The sequence below is a fragment of the Helicoverpa armigera genome, chromosome 1 (assembly GCF_030705265.1).
Source record: "Helicoverpa armigera isolate CAAS_96S chromosome 1, ASM3070526v1, whole genome shotgun sequence".
Lineage (NCBI taxonomy): Eukaryota > Metazoa > Arthropoda > Insecta > Lepidoptera > Noctuidae > Helicoverpa > Helicoverpa armigera.
In genome coordinates this window covers 6,356,033-6,368,815 of record NC_087120.1, presented here as the reverse complement: position 1 = coordinate 6,368,815, position 12,783 = coordinate 6,356,033, and the positions used below count along the sequence as shown (strand labels likewise).

At 36.7% G+C, this 12,783-nt stretch overlaps 1 protein-coding gene across 1 annotated transcript in view; it reads left to right on the top strand.

Moving 5' to 3' along the window:
- Positions 1 to 12,783, top strand: part of LOC110377821 (peroxidasin) — a 42,761-nt gene that overhangs the window by 20,292 nt on the left and 9,686 nt on the right. The gene's annotated exons all lie outside the window — the stretch shown is intronic.

Sequence of the window (12,783 nt, the reverse complement as noted above, 5' to 3'; positions counted from 1 at the left end):
CATGGACCTTCTCTAAGTGAGTAGGTATGACTAACATCAAAGTGAGAAGGAATGGGTAGGTATCCAAGGAATATCTTACCTAGGTATACCTACTTGATTCAGAGACCATCTCTTAATATTAACGAAAATAACGATGATACGCAAGTGTTAAATTGTAATAACATAGGCACAGAGATAAACATTGCTCGGCCTTTTCATTTAAGACGAGTATTATTAAATCCATAAACTTTTATCAGCAGTCATTATTATTTTAATTAACATGATGCGTGCGATGTATGTCACATGTCAAATATTATTATTCAATTGATACGATAATATCATGTAATTGATTGTCATTATTTCTAAAAGATATAAGATATTTTTTGGATTATCCGGACGTAAAAGTTACCTTTGATTACGATTAAAACATCCTATAAGCAGGCAAGAGTCCTATAAGTAGATAAGGTTTTTCCGGCTGCCATCTAACTCTAGATTTGGTAAAGTCATTTTTACCTCGAACCGAGACGAACAAATACGGTTACTTCCATATTAAACTTTAACCAAAATTCTACATCTTTTCGCATAGTAGGTTTCTATTTTCACACTAAGAAAGTATGTATTTTTATACAGCTGTAAGTCTTCCAAAGTGTATTAAATAAATGAATTAATTAATTATTAACCAGTGGAACATCCCACCGAACATGCAAGTTATGTCTGAAGACAGGTTGTGTCCTCGTGGCTAATTTAATTACCTTCTCAATTGAGTGCCATCAGCCATGCTGCGGTCAACGCATGGATGGGTGAGCGGAGCAAGATAGAAACATCGTCCCATTGTAGATAATATTCTCGAGTAAAAATAAATTATAACTATTTAGTTTTAGTTCGAAATCATAAAATCCCCATTTGGCAAGTTGTGGCTCTCCTAATGCCTAACTAAGGCATAGATACTTATGCTCAATTGTTTGGTGTTTATAAAACTTTTTTGCACGACTTCGTATTGCAGAAAAAAAAACGAACCCTTATAAGATCGCATGCTGTTTAAAAAAAAAACATTTATCCCGCAGTTAGAAAAGAAACCAATATATTCCTACTCAGATTATGCAATACATATTAAATCTGCAACAGGAGCAAAAACGAGCAAATCAAACATGCAGCTTTGGCTCTGATATTGGTTATTTGAAGTCAGTCTATATCGCGCGCCATCAAAGGTCACAATTAGGTCAACATAAATTGCTTTTGAGTGAGATATGATCTAATACTAGTTCCCGGAAAAGCTGGCGGAAAAGCCTTTGAAAACCTTCATGGATAGCCTCGGTTTCAACTAAATATTAGTTTCAGTACAATGTTGACACAAAGCCGCAATGCAACTCTATGTATAAACGTTACATAATTGTAAAACATAGTTATTTATTTTAATGGCCCGTCCAGATTGTTTGCACAGAAAATGATGTCACTGCTTTATACTTAGACCTATTAAGAATATCACTAGGTAAAAACTAAACATATTGAAACATTGCAAAAACGTTTCTGTTAATATTGCGTGGTTATAAACTCCATCCACTATACGTATAAAAATAAATAATAATATAAATTATAATCCAATCAAGAATAACATATCTACATTGCATTATTGGCTTACAAAGTATTATTAATTATCAAGCAATTATTACTGCAAACTAAATACCACTAATTACTTAGAGTCATCTTTCAATATGAGATTTCTTAGAGTAAAGATATTAATTGGATCAGCGATATAGAGAACCTGAGCTTATTAGCAATACCTATATGTGTTTAGAAACTTTTCTACAAGCCACCATTAAAAAAAAACAGGATGTAATATGATTCCTACTAATATTAGAGATTAACGCAAAGATGGACGACTAACGCAACTTATTTCCATACTAATGTTATAAAGGTGAAGAGTTTTTGTGTTTTATAATGACGGATTTGTAAAATTATTTTAGAGTTAGGTACTCAATTTATAGAGAGTCCATAGCTTATATATCCGCATGCGTAAAATAGTTATTACGGGACGCGGGTGAAGCCACTTTCAAAACTGGTAAAATATAAAATCGGTATACCTGCATTAGCTTAACGTTTGCATAATAGTAAAAGCGTCTTTGTGAATATTTTATTTCATATAATTTAATTCATTTCTCATTTATAACCTGCTTTCATTCAGCAAACAAGATCTTAGTCAGTATCATCTATACATATAATAAATCTGTAGAAAAGTAATTTTTGTACATTGAAGAAATTGGCAAAAAAAATAGCCAGCATGTTAAAGGATAACTAACAGAACCCATTTCCATCATTTTTGTCATTTTTGTCTGTTTGTCTGTTTGTCTGTTTGTCTGTTTATCTGTTTATCTGTTTGTTCGTTCGGGATTCACGTAAAATCTACGAATTCAATGCAGACAATGCTTATATACAAAAATTCTACGTAACTTGGGGTATTACTTAGTTTTTGTTTCATCGAAATCGATTCACTCTATCAAAAGATATGATTAATTTTGTGAATTCAAGATGTAAAATATTACGACACGCAATCTGTTTGTCAAAACTGTACATTTGAATGTTGTACTTATATTAGTTGATCGGCCTATTATTAACCTTTACACAGAAAATCACACCTTCATAAGTAACTTCGGAAGAAAAAAAAATGAAAATTGTGTTTAGCCAAGGTTAAAGTAGCTCCATCTGTGGTAATCTGTGTTAAATAAAATACATAAAATTTGTCAAAGGAGCGAGGTGGTAAATGACAATAAATTACCATACATTCTTTATAGAGGATTATTATTTCAACAGATGGAGTTGTGTATTTTCCGTAATTCACCATATTTTAACACGTAGTGTAATTTTTCGATAGACATTTCAATAGTGTTTGTCAGTTTGCCGTGCCACAACAAAATCCAATTATAATTATTACCTTGATGAAAGGAAAATAATAGTTCTCAGCCAAATTTAAAACGGTGCCATCTAAATTATTTTTTGAATATTATGTCAAAAATGATGACTTTAGTATAACAATTAATTATCATTTAAAGTTACAGATGGAGTTTATATCAGGATTTTTTCATAAACATAGTTTAGCTTCTCTTCCACTAATGTGGTGGCCTTAAAACAAATTACTTTGAGTGAATAGTATTAAGTAGACCTTCATTATTTTTTCTGATGCAAAGTATGTAAACTTAATCCTAGAAGAAAGGAGGATCTGTCTCTCGCAAGTGCTGCTAAGCGTGAGGTAGGTAGGTAATGTAGGATTCTGTAGCTTTAAAAACAAGCCCAGATACAAAGTGACGACGCGTGCGCGCCGCGACCTCGCTGTAGGTAAATGCCGCAGGGCAGCAAAACGCGACGTTCATGCAGCGTGCTCGCGACGCCCGCGCTACTCACACGCCCGAGGATCGCGCACGCCTAATGTGGGGTCAGCCTTACCATAGTGAGTAAGTGCACAGAAAATCCCCGTCATACAAGTGTTTCTCCCCAGTAGTGTAACTATCCTACCCTATGCGCCTGCTGATGATGATGACTCATTTTATCATCCATCCGGCTATTCCCCAACTATGTTGGTGTTGGCTTCCAGTCACCGAATCTGTTTGAGTACCAATATTTTGCTTGGAGCGACTACCTATCTACCTATCTTCAATCCAGTCAACTACACAAGCCGATATCCATGGTAAGACTGACAGACTTTCTGGCTTCTGATTAGTCGCAGCAGCTGCAGAAAATGTACAAATGACAGCTTTGTCAGACTCAAAGCATATCATCATCATCATCATCATCAGCCTATCGCAGTCCACTGCTGGACATAGGCCTCTCTAAGTGCACGCCACTGAGATCAAAGCATATAGACATAGATTATAACTGTTTCCTGTGAAAATTACTTACGCACCATAGGTAATAATTTTCCAAATTGGCTGACTAGATCCAGAGATATTCACAACGTCACAAACTTTACTTCTTTTGTTTAGATAAATGGTCACATCCACAACACAACCTTGATCAATGAATCTATGCGACTGCTAAGTGCTAATCCTAATTATACTGTCACGTGAAAGAATGCACCTACGGGATAAGTAGTATTTTGACTATTCTATATTGCCCACGCAGACGAAGTTGCGGGCAACAGCTAGTAATTCATAAGAATCAGTCCTTAGCTTCGTAGCTATTCAATGGATTTAACTGGAAAAACAATCGCTTTCTTGGCTTACTCCTCGTTGTAAGTACCAACAACTGGCGGAAGTAAGAAATTGCCTTTCGTCCTCTTAGGTACCTCTGATTGAACAAATTGACTCAATATAAGAAAAGATGGACAGAATGAAATATGCTCTACTTGCATTATCTTCTATCGGTCCAGTCTATTTGTAAATGTCACCTGGCTATATCCTTTATGACCTAAATGAAATCTGAGAGTCGAAAAGTGAATAATCTCAGTACCTTGGCATCTGAACACTGTAAGTGATACCCGCTTCAGATCGTCGCAGTGTCGGGAATTCTACTCTGCGCTCCTTGAAATATTTCGCGTAAAACTGTGCCTGTCAGTAGATGTCGTCCCGACTTGAAATAGAACAGCTGCATTCATATTTGAAAAGATTGCGGCCCGTTTTTTTACATTGATTTTATATTTTGTTACGAATTATGTAATTTTGCAATTAGGCACGATGCATGTTGACAGTTTGGTGATTGAAACTTACGATAAAAAATCTATTATCGTCGCACACGGATAGAAGGTAGCCTATACCTCCTTGATACATGGGCTGTCTAAAACTGAAATAATCTCAAATCGGTATAGTACTTCCTGAGATTGCTCATCAGCTTTATAATTGGTAGACTTTGTCTTAAAATCTGAAAGTACTAATCTATGTCCTAAAAATCTCTTTGCGGTCCAACTCTCCATCTTTTTGTCACCAAATTATATACTACCTAAGTTAGGCTGCAGATATAGGTACCTGGGTGCATATGTGACTTTCAGAGTCGCTATGTTATTAAGGTTATTAAGGTGTGAGATGTAGAATACATTCTTGTGTAAGAATTTAATACCCCCGAACCATTAAGGTGCAGAACGCTCATACCGCAATTTCATTTTCACAGGAATAACATCAAGAGTCAAGGTTTAAACAAAGACACAGAAATCGCACTAGTTGGCCAGTTTATCGCATACAACTGTAATAATAACCCATTTTCCTCATTTGTTTCTCACTACTAAGTATTGTTGGTCATCGCCAGTTTATTTTCATAGGAATTAATTATTTTGAAACCAGTGTTTCGAGCAGTTCATAATGAGTTAGCGGTCAAAAAGTGCATGTCTTAGTAGACTGTGATTTAAACAAATGACCTTAATCACAGAGTGTTTAATTATTACAGAGTACTGAACTCCCAAGTTGTTTGTTGCACTGCTAACTTGCCACCAAAGTAATTGCAAGATGATTCACGAACTTCGGCGGTTGATTTGCTCTGTACAGTACACAGTGCAGTTCAAACCCATCGGCCAGACAATTGATTATTATGTACTGATTGCGAGGGCACAATGCCAATGAGATTTTATGTCTTGACAGTAATTCTGTAACGTTTTGCAATGCACAATTTATTAGTTCAAGAGATATTATTGCAAATTCTGAATTGCTGTTAACGCATTAACCCAAAAGACTTAGCTTGACGTCAGATTTAGAGGACGTAAATCGTAATAATGTTCCAGAGATTTTAATTTATAAAATACTTGCAGTAGGGATAAAAAGCGGTAAATATTAAATAAAAGCAAATCTCTTTTCAACTCAGGAAGTTATTTTTTTTACAAATAATTACCGATATTGCTTAACTAATTATGATAATTAAAGCCGAATGCAGCAAGAACGCACGTGCGAACCTGAGCAAATGGTAACTGCTTTTGTATGGTGTACTAACTTCTCGGTCCTGGTTTAACTGAATAGTATTGGAATAGGCATTCATCATAATATGCTATTGAAGACAACGCAATTGATTGCCCCTTGGCTTGCAGACACAACGTATCTCACTACCAGCCTTAGAAGCGACCTGTTCTGTGTCTGTGCCTATGGCCTGGCCTTAATTAATACTGTCACCACAATGTGTGCCATACAATGGCTTGCTTATCCATGCGTAGATTCAGTTGAAATTATTGTTCAGTTACCACCGTCAGTTAGTCTAAGGAAACCATTATTGCAATGCCATCCGAATGCTTGTAACGTTGCATTGGCATCAACAAAGGTTATCTTGATAATACACTGCAATGTAGAGCCAAACAGGAGTGGTTTGATTGTAGCTTCGTTTTCAAAAGATGGTAAGTTACACGCATGTTATGAGGCGTATGCTTAAAGATAATGGTGATGCAAGAATGCTGAACTGCAATATCTTCCCAAAGCTAGTTTACTAAAAACATTCCCCTGCACAAATGTCACAATAATTGGACTAGGAAACATAAATAGCAAAACCGCTTACTTTTCATAGTCTATCTGTCATACAATCTACTAATCAAAGCAAACCACCGGCGGAGCGTTTCCATAAATACGGGTTTGCCGGCCGTATTTACTTATGTCATATGTCATAGGCATTCATTCCTGCAATTTACCTATTTAAATAACATTGACAAAGTTTTAACGATTTAATAATTCCGTAATGATCATTGTAAATATTAAACAGTACATAACGTGCTTTTCGTGTTTGAGCGATGTTCAAATATGCGTTTACGAGCGACTCGTCGGGGTTTTAATCATTACAGAAACCTTTGCTCTGTTCATGAATGAAAACAAAGATAATTCGCTAAGTACTCTGAACCTCATCGTTTCCGAGTTCATCGTGGACAGACATGGGCGTAGCCAGCTTTGGGCTCAGGTTGGGGCAGCAGTCAACTTATCCCCCGGGGGAGGGCGGGGGCCCTCCGATTTTTGTATCTTGAGCCGTTAATCTCAAACTTGTTAATCTCTTAATTGGAGAGGTTTATATTTTCAGGTACAGAAAATAAACAATCACACACAGGACAAAAGCCAAAAGCATGGCATATAGTTTCTGAATGCGCGAGCGAAGCGAGCGCGGAATTTTTATCGGACTTAAACCAAATATTACGTAAAATTTAGCCCAAACGTACATAACTTTTTGTTTGTTGACAAATGCAAAAATAGGAGCATATAGTTTCTGAATACGCGACCGAAGCGAGCGTGAAATTTTTATCGGACTTAAACCAAATATTACGCAAAATGTAGCCCAAACGTACTTAACTTTTTGTTTGTTGACAAATGCAAAAATAAGGGCATATAGTTTTTGAATACGCGAGCGAAGCGAGCGCGAAATTTTTATCGGACTTAAACCAAATATTACGTAAAATTTAGCCTAAACGTACTTAAGTTTTTGTTTCTTGACAAATACACACATATTATAGTTTCTGAATACGCGAGCGAAGCGAGCGCGAAATTTTAATTATTTTTTAAGACTCAAAACCAAAAAACTACGTAAAATGTCGCCCAAATATACATTTTCATGAATGGGGGGACTAGGTACGACACACCCTATTTACGTCCATACGAAAACCCCCTCGCTCGAATAGATAAGTCGATAAAAATAAAGTTAGATAACGTATAGCAACGTTGCGCAGCTAAGCTTCGCGGACCACTCGGAATGCCTCCAGGGACCACCGATTAAGAACCACTGTGCTAAACGATCGTTCTATTGTACAGGTCGTACATGGCTGGGCAAGCAAAATAGCGAGCGCGGTTTTTACAATAGGATAAAATTGCATTTCCGAAATTTTGATCACATCTACCAGTTCCATCTCCTTCAATGCATTATTTTTTGGATTAGATTTACGGCTCGGCTCGTTACGCCACATGGCAACTATTCTTTTAGGGAATACGGCTCGCTTTCAAATGACGCGCGCACCGCGCACGTTCGGGAACTCGAGCGTGCATTTTGTTTTGATCGCGCTCTTTTCAAAGTCGACAATTTTTTTGTGCAATAACTTACGGATAGTACATGTGTTGTTGATGTTGTTAGTTAGAGTTAGTAAAAAAAACATTGTTTAATCAGACACCTTATAGGTCAGAGCCAGGGCCCAGGGTGGGGTAGTGCCCCAGCTTGCCCCAGTGTGGCTACGCCCATGTGGACAGATAGACGCAGCGGAGAACTTGGTTTTATAAGACATGATTGCAGTGCTGATAAGCCAAACTCTTGATTGTAGAAATAATATCTACTTAGGTATTACGCGGTTCTTACCGCGTTCTGAGACTTCTTTCCGCATCCGGATAAAAAGTAACATGAATGTTCTTGTTCAAAGGCTCTAAGTATCAGATGGGCATAAAAATTTTAACCTGTTATGTACTTTTGTCGCAGTGTTACAGCAGAGTTTACTCAGCATTTTCTTTTATATTATCCAACTAGCTTCTGCCCGCGACTTCGTACGCGGATCGTGTCCCTTATGCCGGCGACTACGGGGTCAGCAAAATTAAAGATCTGAATCGTCATCAGACGATTCAGATCTTCAACATCAGTTGAATTTAAAGGGCCCGTTGACGGGAAAACAACGGAATACGCAAAATCATTCGAAACGTTCCATATATTTAACTTTTTCACGTCAACGACAAAAGCACAGCAGACTAAACAAAACGCTAAGAACTAAAGCGCAATGGCGAATAAATACGCAATAAAGGCGTGACCATAGTAGTGATTCTAATTAGTCCGCATTTAAGTGGTCTTTCTGAGCGGACCCTTAAATAACAAAGTAGTGGTGACCTAGTGTTTAGAGAACCAATCTCTCAAGTATGAGTGTGTGACTTCGATTCCATGTCTGGCAAGTACCTGCCAATGCAACTTTTCTTAGTTCGTATGTACTTTCAAATTCTAAGAATATTTTGGACACCAATGACCGGTTTTTGGAGGAGCTGTCATTCCTAGTGTGTCCCGGCTGTCAATGAACATTCTTGGTAGTCAGAAGCCAGTAAGTGTGACCAGTTTTATCAAGAGGTATTGGGTTGAGCGGGTAACCGGGTTGTGGAGGTCAGATAGGCAGTCGTTTCTTGTAAAACACTGGTACTCAGTTGCATCGAAGCCGACCTTAACATAGTTGGGGAAAAGGCTCTTGAGGTAATAACAATAATAACAATGAGATTTCACGCAACAAAGTCGGAGAGTGGGGGCTCGTGACGTCACGTCTATGATGCGTAAATATGAAAATGACGGAAGCGCGCTTCGCGATCCGATGAGATTTTCTCGGAGCAAGTTGCAGACTGATGTCCTCGAACAGCATCAAGTCCTTCCAAACGCTCTTCGGTATATATTTGGGATCATATGATTCTCTCCCTAGGAACATTGGAAAAGATTCGACCTCTTTCTAGCCATGGTAATAGTTTTATTGTGAAGAAGATACCTGATCAATTAAAATTTAGCTGGCTCCCCCCTCGCCCCCCGCGTTACTGAGTAGGCTACCCTGTCACGAAGATAAATAGAAAAGAATACAACAGTCAAATAGCATTAAAACTCGAACATTTGTTCCATAAAGTTTTGTAGTAAAAGAGTAAAATTGACGATTATACAGGAATGAATTTTATCCAGTGCGCAAACTTTGTCATAAGTCAACAGAAAATATCATCAGATCGAACAACTTTTGCTAAAACGTCATTACTATACATTTCAAGTGTTGTAGGGCACTTGGAGATCAACTTCAGGTGTTTTAGATCTTCGATTTTTGTAAGTCAACAGAGAGTGCTCATCGGATTGAACAACTTTTGCTAAAACGTCATACCCGTATATGCTACAGAGTAGCTGGGCTCTTGGGGTTCCACACCAGGTGTTTTAGATCTTCATGTTTTATAAGTCAACAGAGAGTGCTTATCAGATTGAACAACTTTTGCTAAAACTTCATACCCGTATATGCTACAGTGTAGCTGGGCTCTTGGGGTTCCACATCAGGTGTTCCAGATCTTCAAATTTATTCTCTCAGCCAAAAATGCTCATCACGTGGAACAATTTTTGCCATGGCACCATTTTTGTATCTCTTATAGTTTTGTTGGTCTGTTGCAGTTCTGCACCAGGTCTTCAAGTTTCGAAGATAAATTATAGCCTATATGTTGCCCAGACTTTATACCGATACAACAAAGAAAAAATCATTGAAATCCGTCCAGTAGTTCCGAAGATTAGCGTGTACAAACAAACAGACATACAGACATACAGACATACAGATATACAGACATACAGACAGAATTTTTTTTTCGGATTTGTGCTCTATTACTGTTTCTGAACTCCACTCAATTATTATTTTTTTATTATATTCAATGTACAGACAAAGTTTTTTTACAGATTTATTATATGTATAGATATAGATATGTCCATGATTCTATGTAGTTGAAAACCTGGTCTAAAGTCGGCCGCTTAATAACATTGAAGAAACTATTTGCAAAATAATAAGTGACTGTCCAAAACATATGTAGAACTTTATAACATTGGAATAAGATTTTTGAATTAAGTTCAATAACCAATTGTTCTCAATTTATAACCCTCAATGGACAGTGATTTATGCAATTTAAAAACATTGAACCGATAATAGCATTGATTGATTTACGTCGTTTTACGATTAACAAGTGCTTGCAATAGTCGTTTAAGTGCTTACAATTTTATTATGTTTGAAGTATACCTACTTAAAGAGTTCGTATTCCTTTGTTAACTGGCTGTTTACCCGCATCCCGTGGGTAGTATTGCCCAAAGGTACCCAGATAACATGTAGCGTATGTAAGTCGGGAATTGTCTAGTTTCCCAACAGTGAATTTTACAAATTGGTCCAGTAGTTTCGTTGCCTACTGATTAAAAACAAATTAAGGTTTCCTGTTTATTATATTAGTATAGAAAATGTTGATACAAGATAGAGTCATCTTTCAAATGCTGTCGTGGATCCTATACTTTCAGTTGCTTGCCTTACTTACCTGTGTCTCCTGAGAAGTTGTTTAGGAGTCAAAGTTTGTTAAAATTACCATACGAAAAGCGTCCATAGTAAACGGACCAAAATTCCTGTTTATAAATCCTATAGTTACCTACTCGGTCAAAGTCTGTCTATCACGCTTTCAAGCTGAAACTACTGAAACTATTTGAATTAAAGTATGCAGATAGTTTAGAGCTTGAGAAAGGTCATAGGGAACCCACTTTTCATTCGGGTGTGATTAACAGTTTCCTTAGGACTTGGGGAACAGCTATTGTTTTATATTTGCATTTTTAAGATGTTTTAATGCGCACCTATACCATAATAGGTACCTATTTGTTGGAAGTGGAGTCTGTACTTGCGCGATGAATTGATCTTCTAGACGGGAAGTCCTTGCAATATTGTTGTATGCTCTGTAAGATAACTTTTTCTGCCTTCCTAAAGAAGAAGAGAGATAAAAGAAGAGATAAAAGATATTTTATTTGTAAAACATGAGTAGGTATACAAGGTGTTAAAGGTATAATAAATAATAAGAATCATCATGTTTTGCCGTTATTAAACAGCGTACAAATATTATTGTAATAATGCAATTATAATCGATAAAAAATGTCATAATATTAGGTGTTTAGGAAGTCTGTCAAGCTATAGTAGCACCTCTCAATTAGATATTTTTTCAAATGTATTTTAAATAGTTTTAAATTCAAAGTCTTTATTTCTTTTGGTATTTTATTAAAGATAACTGGGGCCAAACATAAAATGCTATTGTGCATTAGTGTTGTGTTTGATCGAACTACACATAGTTTAGTATTATCTCTCCGGCTGCGACTTACCACATCCGAGAGACGATTAAATAAATTTGAATTTGTTTTGACAAAAATTGCAGTTTCATAAATAAATAAAGATGGTAGGGTTAAAATTTTATGTTTTATAAAATAAGGCTTGCAGCTGTCTGTGATATCTAATCCAAACATTGCCCTGATACATCTTTTTTGGGATTTGAACAGCATTTCCTTATTCGTGGAGTTGCCCCAGAATAAGATGCCAAATCTTAACACTGAACCTACGATACCATGGTATGCCGTAACTAATGCGTCTGAATTCACGACATATGAAAGTTTCCATAGGGCATACGACGATGTACTTAATCTTTTATTAAGTTCTTCAGAATGAGCCTTCCAGTTTAATTTTGTGTCAATGGTTACGCCTAGAAATTTTGCTTTTTCTGTAGTGCTCAGTGGTGTACCTTTATAATTAACTAGCTGTTGCCCGCAACTTCGTCTGCGTGGGCAAGTTTCATACAAACTTTCATCCCCTATTTTATCCCCTTGGGGGTGGAATTGATCAAAATCCTTTCTTAGCGGATGCCTACGTCATAACATCTACCTGCATGCCAAATTTTAGCCCGATCCGTCCAGTGGTTTCAGCTGTGCGTTGATAGATCACTATGTCAGTCAGTCAGTCACCTTTGAGTTTTATATATTTAGATATTTAATTGGGGAGTGGTTTTACGTTGGCTGAACCACATCATTTTAGTTTTGCTTAGATTTATTTTTAGATTATTATTGGACATCCAGTTGATTATCGAGGAAATAGTGTCATTGATTTCATTTTCATATAAACTCATACTCTTATTTTCTGATTCAATAACGACAGTGCTATCATCAGCAAATAGCGTCATTGGATGTCGTGTGACTTTGGGTAGATCATTAATATATATGAGAAATAGGAGCGGGCCCAAAACGCTTCCCTGTGGCACACCGAACTTGATTGAACGTACATCTGATTTAAATATTTCTTCTTTTTTATTCTTTAAATCTATTCGTGTTACTTCTGTATACTGTGTTCTGTTCTAAGGATTCATACTTTTCCTTCCTTCGGATCAATACTTT